The sequence below is a fragment of the Dasypus novemcinctus genome, chromosome 10, assembly GCF_030445035.2.
Source record: "Dasypus novemcinctus isolate mDasNov1 chromosome 10, mDasNov1.1.hap2, whole genome shotgun sequence".
Classification (NCBI taxonomy): domain Eukaryota; kingdom Metazoa; phylum Chordata; class Mammalia; order Cingulata; family Dasypodidae; genus Dasypus; species Dasypus novemcinctus.
This window is the reverse complement of record NC_080682.1, coordinates 5,120,455-5,131,832: the sequence shown is the minus strand read 5'-3', so window position 1 is coordinate 5,131,832 and position 11,378 is coordinate 5,120,455.

Sequence of the window (11,378 nt, the reverse complement as noted above, 5' to 3'; positions counted from 1 at the left end):
GTCCTGCCCAGTGTGGGCTTGGAGCAGGCAGGGCTCCCCCAGGGCAGGAGTGGGTGGGCTCAGTGCAGTCCCCCCCCCCCCCCCCCCCCCCGCACCTACAGCTTATCTGGCCCCCAGCCTGGACTGGGAGAGACTCTGAGGTACCTTTTCTCCCAGGCGCCTCAGTTCAGGGAAGCTGAGGAGGGGCTTTCTATGCAGGGGAGTGAATGAAGGGCCCCAGGCCTGTGCACCTCAAAGGGTCCTTCAGAGCACCCGCGGCACCCTGCAGGGCGCCCGGACTGCCGAGGTGAGCGGAGGTGGGGGTGGGGGCAGATGGCTCAGGGGCCTGGCTCCAGCCACGTGGAGACTCACCACTGGCTCCTTCCCAGAGCCGCCCCCACCCCTGCTGCCCCACCCAAGAGCCTTACTTCACTCCAGCCCCTTCCTTAGAGTGGCTCCCAGCCCGGCCCCAACCGCCGAAATGCTCTTCGCCCTTGTCCTGTCCCCGGGAAGCTACCCTTCCCGCTTGACTTCCGCCGCCTGTTCCGAGTCCCCGGAGAACAGCCCTGAGGAAGGGGCAGGAAGAAGCAGACTGACAGGCACCATCCCCAAAGAGGTGACACTTTGGAGAGAGTCCTAAGAGATAGGTGGGCGTTTTCAGGGCGAAGGTGAGGAGCTGTGATGAGCACAGCTTGGGTGGAGAACCGTGAGAAGTTCTGGCAGCTGGAACTGGGGCATGATTTGTGGAATGATGGTGGGAGATGGGGGCAGAAGGAAGCCCTAGCCAGCTTCTCTGTGGGCTGAGCTAAGGAGCCTAAATGACAATTGGTTGGCATTAGGAGTTCTAGGAGGACTGGATTTGTATTTTAGGAAGACTCCTCAGCAGGTACCCAGCTCAGTGTGTGGGATGTGATAAGCGTTCAGGAAATAAGCAATTGATCGGTGAATGTATGATGAATGCCTGAAGGAATGGGTGACTGATGCACAGATGGGTAGATGGATGGGTGGATGGATGGATGGATGATGGACGGATGGGTAGATGGATGGATGAGTGGATGGATGGATGGATGAGTGGATGGGTAAGTGGATGAATGGTTGGGTGGATGGATGAATGGATAGATGATGGATGGATGGATGGGTGGATAGGTGGATAGGTGGATGAATGGATGAGTGGGTAGATGAATGGATGGAGGAATGGGTGGGTGGATGGGTAGATGGATGGGTGGATGGAAGATGGATGGATGGATGGGTGGGTGAATAGGTGGATGGATAGATGAGTAGATGGATGAGTAGGTAGATGAATGGATGGAGGGATGAGTGGGTGGATGGGTAGATGGATGAGTAGATGGATGGATCAAGGATGGATGGATGAGTAGTGAGTGGGAGATGGGATGGTTAGGTGGGTAGGTAGATGATGGGCAGATTGGTGGATGGATGAGTGGATGGGTGGATGGGTGATGGATGGACAAACAAGTGGATGTGTAAGTGGGTCAAGAGATGGATGGATGGATGTACTGGAGGAGGAAAGAGGCTGGAGGCCAGAATCCCATCTCAAGGCTGTTGCAATGTTCCAGGTAGGAAATGATAAGTGCCTGCATTAAAGGGGCTAGTCTTGGGAGTGATGCAGAGGGAACTGAGGGGTGTGGACTGAAGAGGGATTCAGGGGTTATGTGTGAGGACCTGGGGATGGACTGACTGAGAGGCTGGGAGGAGGCAGGGACCATGCCTCCCAGCAGGCTTTGGCCTGAGTGCATGTCCATTAGGGCAGTATGTAAGGCAGGGGATTTGGGGGAGCTGCCCGGCCAGTTAGCATGTGTGGCTTTTCCTGGGGTCTCTGAGCCTTCTGGGCTTTCAGGTGGGGGGCAGGGCTGGTGTCTGGGAGTGGCCAGGGCATGACGGTCAGTGGCCCAGAGGCGAGCATGCGCTGGCCTTGGAGGGGTGGGGAGCAGGCTGAGGCCAAGCCCAGGGGACACAGAGGCCAAGAGGCAGATGGAATGTGGTGCACAGGCTGGGGCTCCAGGTGGCAGGTGGCGGCGATGACAGCCAGCCGCCTCACCTCCCAATGGCCTGCAGACAGGGCGACCTTCCCAGCTGGCCACTGGACAAGTTCCTTCCAGGCAGACTGCCTGATAGGGCTGGGCGCCTCTCCCGCCCCCAGGCTGGGACAGTTAGCTCTCAGGTGGGAAGCCACAGGGACACGCTCTCCCACAAGGATCCCCCGATCACACTTCATTCCACCCCCCAAAGTCCTGGGCCTGCCCCCCCTCCCCCCCACCATGGAAGAGATGGCGGAGGTCTCCAGCTTCCACCCCGAGCCCTGCCTCTCTGCTCTGCTCCGTGAACTTTCATGGTGGGGACGGAACACCTCCTCCACAGCCAGAAAGCCTGTACCTTCAGCAGAGGTCAAGCAGGACCCCTCCACCAGCATGTCCCCTCTTTCCCAGGGTCAGGAGCGATTTGGGGGTGGCCTGAGGCCATTTCAAGACTAGAAAGTCAGTTCCCCTCAACCGACACCGGGCCACGAGCTCTAAGGGGCCTGGAACGGCCAGGTTCCGCCCCCAGAAAAACTCAGATCCGCCCCCAGAAAAACTCAGACCTGCCCCCAGAAAAACTCAGACCCGCCCTGGGGCAAGCGGTCTCTGCGAACCTCAGCTGATGCCTGGGGACTCTGGAAACACACACACCGTGGGCATCCCTGTGCCAGAGAAAGCTCCCCACGGTGCCCTGGGGCCCGAGAAGACAAACAGGTACATTCCGACTTTTGAATTTCCGTTAGCAAAACGGCTAAAAACCTGGGATGAAAGAATTGGCTTAAAGGAGGGTTTCCCTGCAACTCTTCTTGATCACACTCTGCCTGACTTCAAAGAAGGCAGGAAAATTCTGGGATGTTTCCCCCGCAATCCCCCGCAAACGTGCGTGCACAGAGAGAGGTAACTGTGGGGGGACAGTCAGGGGGCTGTGTCGTCTCAGTTAGAGAGGAGGGCAAACCACTCATTGCCCGAGGAGGTAGCAGCCGACTGCACGTAGCAAGTGGCTGGAGGAATGCATCGCCTTGTTGCATGTATTTTCCTCGGTGTATTCCCCGCCTCCGCCCCTTGGGGGAGTGCTGCCAACACCCACAGAGCGACAAGCCCCTTTTTGTTTCGAGGAAGCCCAGGCCGTGTACAGACGGGCACCCCCGCCTGCCCTGCCACCCTGGGGGGGTGGGCACTGGCTGTGTTTCTTTCCCTTCTCTGTTCCCAGGGGAGCACGGGCTGCCCCGACAGACCTTTTGCTCAACCATTGCTCTTGCTTCACCCCAAAGTTCGCTTGGGCCCATTCGTTGCTGTGGCTCTTTGGGGGACAATCTCTCCCAGGCTTGAGAGCTGGGAAAGGCAAGGGGGACGGCAGCAAGGCCTGGGGGACCGCTGGAGGACGGAGACATGTCCGACCACCAAGGCCACCTCCCGGTGCGCCACGCTCCAAATCACTCAACCTGGCGGCCGCTTCTCACAAAAGCTACCGGGAAGAGCTCTGGGCAGGGAGGCCCGGGCTCAGGGGCCTGCACGGACCTGGGCAGGCACGGGACTGCCCACGTGCCCCCTGGCCCCCAAGATGTGATGCCCAAGTCAGACGGCTGCTGCATCCCTGCCCGCCCGCCCCAGGGACCCGACTCACCGAGGCGTAGAGCTGTCCCCTCTTGTTCATGGCCAGGTACCGCCCGGAGAAGAGCCCCCTGATGGCCACGATGCCCACCTCCACTGCCGTTATCTCCAGGATACCTGGAAGAGTCCAGAAGCAGGTCACTCCCTCCACCTCCCACAGAGGCACGAGTCAGCCCTGTCCAAAGCCGCACCCAGGCGGGGGCTGATGAGGGCAACACTCCCCCAAGAGGGACAAAGAAGGCAGGACGGGGGCGGCCTGCTTTGGCAGTTCAGGGAAGGGATGGATGATGGGAGGGGGGCAGGGAGGGGCAGAGGCCGCCGAGGGGGCGCATCAAGGAAGGCTTCTCCAAGGAGCAGAGTTCAAGCCCGGGAGAGAAAGGAAACTGTAAGCGCCAACTATGTGCTGACTGTGCCAGGCACTCTCATCCTGCTCCCAGCAATCCCGGCAGAAAGAGTCGCTGCTGGACAGACAGGAAGCCGAGACTACTGAAGGTCAGTGACTTGTCCCCGGGGTGGCACCAGGTCCAGCGGGAACTCGCAGCCCGGTGCTGATTCGGGCGTCTTAGCTCTCCAGCCACGCTTCCTGGACATGGCTGCCCAGGGGGACAGGGGAGCAGGCTACCCGGGAGGTCCCAGCCAAAACCAGGTGGCCCTGGCCTTGGGCGGGACACCATATGGGGCAGGGGGATGCTGGGATGCCAGGATTAGACCCAAACGCTCTCACCGGGAAGGGCCAAGGGGCCAGGGCTCACCCACCCCTCCGTGGGGAGGAGAGTTTCAATCCGCCCCTAACGCCCGTTCTTCCGTACACGAGGGCGTTGGCTCCAAGGGGCCGCCAACAAAGGCGGGGCGGGGCTGTTGTCCCCTGCCTCGGAAGGCAGCTGCAGGCAGCGGCAGTGGCCGCGCCCTCTCCAGGGGGTCCTCTGCGCAGCGCGCACCTGACTCCCAGGTGGCCAAGATCGCCGCTAGCCCGGCGCCCTCGGGTGCAGGCTGCGGGCCCCTCCTGCTCCGCGCTGGCGCAGGCCTGTCCGACTCGGCCGCGCCCTCCCGCCGAGCAAAGCGTGCGGTCTTCCGCTTCCCGGGAGGCCACCCTGGTTGCCCCAAGAAGTTTGGGGTCGGTACACTGTGACTCCCGCTCCGGGAGGCGGGATCTGAAGGGAGTTGGAGTGTCCCAGAGCCGCCGGGGCCGGGGCCGCCGCTTTCCTCGGGGAAGCCGCGGTTTGCCGCTGACTCGCCAGGATGCTTCCTGCGTCCGGGGCTGGAGCCGAGCTCCGCGCACCGCGGCGAAGCACCGCGTCCGTCAGTCCTGGCCACACTCCCGCCGGCCGCCCGCCTCTGCCCGGCCCCTAGCTCGGCCCCCACGGCCCGCGGGGCTGCTTCGGGCCTCCCGGGCTGCGCGCTCCCGCCGGCGCCGCTCGGCCAGACACCTCAAAGCGCAGCGCGGGCCCCGGCTGGGGCGGGAGGCGTTCTCCGCGTCCGCAGACCCAGCGGGCGCCCCGCGCGCGCCTGAACCTGGGGCCTCCCCGTCTGTCCCTCAGTGGCCGAGGGCGGCGGCGGGAGGGCGGCGGGGTCTGGCTCGGGGAGATGCGGGTCCGTCCACCTGTCTACCACTCAGCCTGCTGCGGGCAGGCGCGGCCCGGGAGCCCCGCTCTGGCTCGGGAGAGGCCTCGGCACGGAGAAGCAGCGGCGCCAGGTGGCCACCGGCCACCAGTGGGGAGGGCAGAGGGGACGGCAGGAGAAGACGTCGTCGAAATAATAAAGAGGGTGGTAAAGGCCTGGCCGGCGCCTTTGCTGCGACGAACTCCAAGGGCTTCAGCTTGTCAGAGGCGCCGAGTGGGGAGCCCCGCGCCGCCTACCGCGCGCCCTCTCGGACGCGGGGCACACAGGGGCCTTTTTAGACGTGAACCGCCCCCCCCCCCCCAGGTCCCAGCGCGCGCTCTTCTCCCCGGACCTGGAAGGAGGCGCAGGCAGGCCCCCGGGCGTCCTCCTTTGGCGGGGGGGGTCGCCCGCCGTCCCCTCCCCGGGGCGCGGCTCCCACCCGCCGGGACCCCCGGCGCCGGGGGACACTCACTGTAGGCGCTGTCCTCCAGGCTGCCGTTGACACGGCCGCTCGGGTGCAGCTGCAGGTGGAACCTGGTGGCGCAGTAGAGCTTGCGGCGCCGGGGCGCCCCGCCAAGGTGCTCGTAGACGCCGCCGCGGCCGCCCGCCTCGCGCCGCAGCCGCGCCCCGGGGCCCGCGGGCCCGCCGGGCTCCAGCAGGCTGAGCAGCAGGAGCCAGATCAGGCCCATCGCGGCATCGCGCCCGCCCCGCGGCGGCTGCAGGCGAGCGCGGCGCCCTGGAACGGGCGGCGGCCGAGCGGGGCCGCGCGCTCAGGGCGCCCGACGCTGCCGGCGCGGGCTCGGCGGGAATGGGGGGGGGGGCTGCGGGGAGGCGGGGAGAGGCCAGGCGAGGATGGGGGGCGGGAGGAAGAGCGGGAGGGAGAATCCTTTAATTTTCACCCAGGAGCGGGGGAAATTTCCGTGGCTGCGCAAAGCCCTGAAAGAAAAGACGGCGCCGCAACAAAAGGCCGACGTGGGCCCCGGGCGGAGGCGCGGGAGGGGCGGGGGCCCGGCGGAGCGCGGGGTTCGGGCCCAGGCGCCGCCCGCTCGCGCTCGCGCCCCCCGCTCCCCCGCCGTCGAGCCCCGCCGCGCGCCCCGCGCCCCCGCGCGCCCTCCCGCCTCGGAAAGGTCCCTTCCCCGCCCCTCCCTCGCCCCTCCTCCCCCCGACCAATTATGCCTCTGGAAAATTATAGACCGAGGCCTCGAGGCGGCCCCCCCAGGCCCTGTCACCCCCTCCCGCCCCCCGTCAATCGCCCTGCACAATGGGGACGCCGCGGTGACTGATGTCCGCGAAAACAACTTGCGGGGAAGTCGCGCTGACGAACGCCCATTCGAGGCGGCGCATAATAACCAGGGCCGCGGAGGGCGGGGGTCCGGGCGCGGGCGCGCGTGGGGGCCCCGGGCCCCGCCGGGAGGTGTTTTATCCTCTCGGGCACCCCACCCCGGCGGATGCGTGGCCGGGAGATTTGCGCAGGTCGGGGATTCTCTGAGGACACTGCCCTCAGCGCGGGTGGAAGACCGGAGCTGGGGAGGAAGGAGGGGACACGGGAGAGGACAGACGGGCCAGAGGCGAGGGGAGAAAGCCAGCGAGAGGGGAGAGAGCCAGGGAGAAGAGATCTGATCCCAGAGACCCACGAAGGGGCAGGGAGAAGAAAGGAGAGAGGGAGCTGGGAATTAGAGGCGGGGATCCCGAGAGCGCAACAGCCGCACCCAGAGAAAGGCTTGGTCAGTCTGGAGGCCACAGAGAGAGGGGAGAGGAGAGAGAAGCCCCAAGGCTCTGGGTGGCCCCGCCTGGTGCTGGCTGGAGGCGCAGGGCAGCGCTGGCGCCTGGCGCTGAGCTGGAGCGGCTCCAGCTGGGAGCCCTCTCAGCGGGGACCGGGAAAGCCGCGTCTCCACCGCCCTCCCTTGTGTCCCTGCCTCTGCGTCCCCATGCCGCCCCACCCCCAACCAGCAGCAAGCCCGATTCCCCGGGGGGGCCTCTGCTGGAGTGGGGCACCCTGAGGGGTCCCCAGTCAAAGCCACAGGCTTCTCTCCAGCCAGCTGGCTCTTCCTGTCAGGATTCGGGGTCTTGGTCCTTCCCAGGGCGTCCCTGGCCCACCTTGAGACATTCTAACCACTGTGGCCTGTTCCAAAGGAACCCGCTCCTTGTGCCGTGTCCGAGGGGCCCCCTGGGGCTGTTGCCCCGTGGCATCACTTGGTCCCCCCATCCCTAGGCTAGTTTGCAAGAACCCTTCAACTATCCGAAGACCAGGCTTCAGATTGTTGACTGGGGACACTTAGCCATAGACGAGCACACTTTCCAGGCGACTGAGGACAGCCCCCGGGCAGTGGCCAGGACAGAGCCCAGAGGGGCACTTGCCCTTGGGGGCCCCTGAGGGCTGTGTGTGCTTTTTTCACCCCCACTGGCCCTGCTTCTGGGAGCCCGGGGTCCCAGCCCCAGGAGAGACAGAGTGAGTGAAAGAATACGATTCAGAGGGGGGGGGTCTCTGCTAGCGGAGGGCAGGGGACCAGGATTTTGGACACCCCCTCTTGGGCAGTTCCCCTTCTGGAAGACTGGGAGGAGCCAGAGAACCCGGGTGAGGAGGCTCCAGAGCACACAGCCCCTCCCCGCCTCTGCTCTGCACCAGGTGAAGGGGGGGGGCCCCGACAGGACAGCCCATGGTACGTCAGCCTCTGCCCCCGAAAACCTGGTGGGGTGGGGCTGCTCCTGGAGCAGGGGTGGAAGGATGGCCCCCGCAGAGAAGGGCACTCGCGGGGTGGGGCTCTGGGCACTTGCTCACGTTGCACCCCCCGGCTCCAGGGCGGTCCAGCTCCCAGGAGCCTGGGGGAGTAAACAAATGGCCCGGCCACTTCCTGGGCTTAGGACATCCGCCGTGGGGCCTCGCCCCCTCTTGACATGCCGGTTTGTCACCCACATAATGCCCCCAAATAGTCAGAGGAATGAAACGGGATGAATCCCGCAAAGGCTCCAGCCTCTGCGTCCGGCACGGGGTGTGCCCCATGAGGAGGGGACGCCGTTTATTCTCCAAACTGGGAGGCCTTGAGAGTGAAACGCTCACCTGCGTGGCCGAGCCCCCCTCAACAGGCCTGGGCTCCCCACTTCTCTGGCCAGCCAGCCCCCTGCCCCAGGCGGTGCTTTCTTGCACCCCCCCCCCGGGCCCCCGCTGGACTCCTCGCCACCATCTGGCCCTTCCGGCCACCCCGAAGCCAGGGGGAGTCGTGTGAAGCCACGGCCGCCCCTGCCCTGCCCCGGCCCGGACCCTGCTGAGCCGGCCCCGCCCTCCCGGGGCGCTGCAGGCCGCCAGCCCCTTCCCACAGCCTCTCCGCCCGGGCCCTGGCGCCTTCGCACGCCCACCCACTGAGGCCGCCTCCTCACTGAAATCCGGGTCTTTCTGGGCCAGATGAGAGCCCGGGGAGCGCCGGGATGGCCCCGCGGACCGGGATTTGGCTCCAGCTGCCCGCTGCCCCACGCTCTGCTCTGCCCGGGGAGGGGGGACAGGGGTCTCTGGCTGGGACGGGCCGAAGCATCCACGCAGCACCCCTCCCCCGCCTCCAATTCGGAACCAGGTGGGGGCTGCGCAGTGTGGTTTAAGAGCGACCCTGTTAATTGCTTCCAAATGGTCGCTGCAGCCGTTTGACTAATTAGGCCCTTCCAGCCCTGGGCCGGACACCGCCAGGCTGCCCCCAGCCCGCCTCTCCACCCGGCCCAGGACCTCGGCTCTGTGCCTCCCGCGTCCGCCCTGCTCCATCTGGTACCTGGTGACCCCAGTGTCCCTGCCCCCAGCCCCAGGCCCCACCCCTCCAGCCCCTCCCCCTGCAGAGAGAGCTGGGGGTGGAGGAGGCGGCAGAGGACGGCACCCTATGATGTGGTCGCAGCTGGAGGGGTACACTGTCAGATGTGGTGCCGGCTTCAGACCCCAGACCCACTCTAATGATGCCCCCCAAGAGACGCGGCCCAGGCCCACGGACCCTCCTGATGGCTAGGGGGCCCTGGCCGGCAGGGGGCTGCTCTGGAGCTAGTGGCCCCTCCTCACTCCTGCTTTCCAGATGAGAAATGGAGGCTTAGAGAGGTAAATCTCCTTGCCCAGGGCCACACAGCTAGGAGGTGAGGAGCCTGGAACCCACATCTGTCCACTGGGCAGCCCCGGGCCCTTCACCCCCCAGCTGATCGTGGGCACCAGGGCTGAGCAGGCAGGAGGAAAACCAGGCCTCTCCAAATCCCCTGCCTTGGTTTCCGGCGAAGTTTAGAAGTCATGCAGCCAGCACGGTGCTCCTCGAAGGCCTGATCTCCGGCCCAGCCCGGCCCAGCACGCCTCCTCTGCCTCTGCGACTGGGTAGACCAGCCGGACGCCTTCCCTGAGTGCAGATGGGCAAACTGAGGCTGGAGGTGCAGCCCTGCCCAGAGCCACAGGTGCATTCAGATCCTAGATTGGGGCCCGTGGCCATCCCCGCGCCTCCCTCTTGGAAGGGGAGGGAACCCAGGCCGTGAGAAGGGGCCCTGGGAAGGAGCACGGCAGCCCCCAGCCCCGAGAGCAGCCCGCCAGCTGCGGGGGCACAGCTTCCTCTTAGAGGAGGGGACGCCGCTGAGGGCTCCTGAGCCCCAAGGATCCCAGGAACCCTGGGTTGGAGGGCTCGTGAGTCCCTCTGTGAGCAGAGAGGGGGTGCCCCCTCCCCACGATGCTGGGCAGAAGCCTGGCTCGAACCCAGTGCCCAGTGGTGACAGGACAGGTGTGCAGCAGCTCACAAAGGGGGAGACTGAGCAGAGCAGCTGGGGGAGCCAGAGAAGCACCCCAAAGCTGAGTCATAAAGGAAGAGGAGGCCAAGAGGGTAGAAGGAATGGAGGCTCCCCCTCGGGCTGCCCCTTCCTCGCCCCCCATGATGGAGGGCAGCCCCTGGCCTCTGCCCTCCCCTGGCCCAGCCTGCCACAGGCCGGCACTCGGGGCCGTGGGCTTGGCTGGAAGCGGGGTCCCTGCAGCCACGTGGCCTCGGTCCCCTCACCTCAAATCGAGTGATGCAGCGCGCCCTCACTGGGCACCACCGGTCAGCAGAAGGGCCTGCAGATCGGTGTCCCCAGCAAGTGGTGGGGAGGTGCCATGTACCGTCACTGTGGCTACGGCCCATGGGAGGCCGGCGTCCCCCACAGGGGCCTTTCCCCAGACCACCTCCAAGTAGTGCCCCGGGGAAAGGGCACAGTGAGGTCACAGGGCAAGCTGACCGGGACGTTTGTCCCCGAGGCCTGTGGATGGGCAAGGCGGAGCAGGGGGACAGAGAGGCAATTGGCACCGGCACCCTTCCCCGAAGCTCTGTCTGCAAACCCACACCCCTGAAATCACCCCATGCCCCCTGCCTTTGCTGCTCCCCCAACCTAGGGGTCTTTGCACCCTTTTCCATCTAGAAGCTTCTGCCCTTCCTTCAAAACCCAACTCCTCTCCACCTGGGCTCTCCCACATCCTGAGCTGGAGGACCCCTCCTCAGTCCCTCCATGTGCCACTCTGACCTGCTTTGGATGGGGTGGGGGCACGAGGCAGGGAAGGCGGGTTGGAGCTGGGAGGGTTGCCTGGGGGAGGTTGTTGGAAAGTGCCCCTGCCCACCCGGACAAGCCCATGCCCTGATCCTTCCCCGAGCCTTGCTGCTGGGTGGGATCCTTCGGGGCCCTGCTACAGGGTGCCCGTTCACCACGGAAGAGGGCTGCGTTGTTGGCGGCTGCACTTCGCCACCTGCAGCCCCAGGGAGGGGAGGGCACTCAGAAGGCAAGCGGAGACGGACTGATGGGCTCGGGTATGTGGTCTGTCTTAGGGTCTCTGGTCCTGAATTTTCTGGGACCACCAGGATTCCACTTTCTTTTCCATTCATTGTTCCCCTTAAAGCTACCACCCCCTGGCACCAATTCCAGGCTTGGAAAACACAGGCAGAATGTCCACCCCAGCATCCTCTGACATCGTTCTAAAGAGATGGGCCGAGGGGCTGGATGAGTCTCCAGGAAGGAAGTTTCTAGATCTGTCCTAGCTGGCCCTGCAGGCTGGACCTCAGGGACTCAGGGCTGCTGTTTCTCTTGAGCACACGGAAAGGCATCCACCTGCAGCAGTTTGATATGGTTATGAATTCCAAAAATAAATACTGGGTTATGTTTGTAAACTGGTCTGTACCTGGGCGTGAT